Here is a 286-nt window from a genome sequence, read left to right on the forward strand (position 1 = left end):
TGGATGTCTCGGTGCCTCTGGGCAAAACCCCAGCATAGGGCAAGGCAGCCTTCCCCCTGCACTGCTGAATGGGGTCTGGCACTCCTGCGAAGGGCAGGGTCACCAGACCCATTGGAAATGTGCCGAGGTCGTGAGCTGGTGGAGGGTGCTGAGCTTCTGCTGGGACAGATGGTGTGGGACAAGCCCCACTGTTCCCCGAGACCCGCACGGGGCACAGCCAGTCACGCTGCTGGAGCCGTGCCAGGGGCTGCACTTGCAGGTGCAGCAGCAGGCAGGGTTGGTGGGG

Source organism: Buceros rhinoceros, unplaced genomic scaffold (assembly GCF_000710305.1).
Source record: "Buceros rhinoceros silvestris isolate BGI_N320 unplaced genomic scaffold, ASM71030v1 scaffold41562, whole genome shotgun sequence".
NCBI lineage: Eukaryota > Metazoa > Chordata > Aves > Bucerotiformes > Bucerotidae > Buceros > Buceros rhinoceros.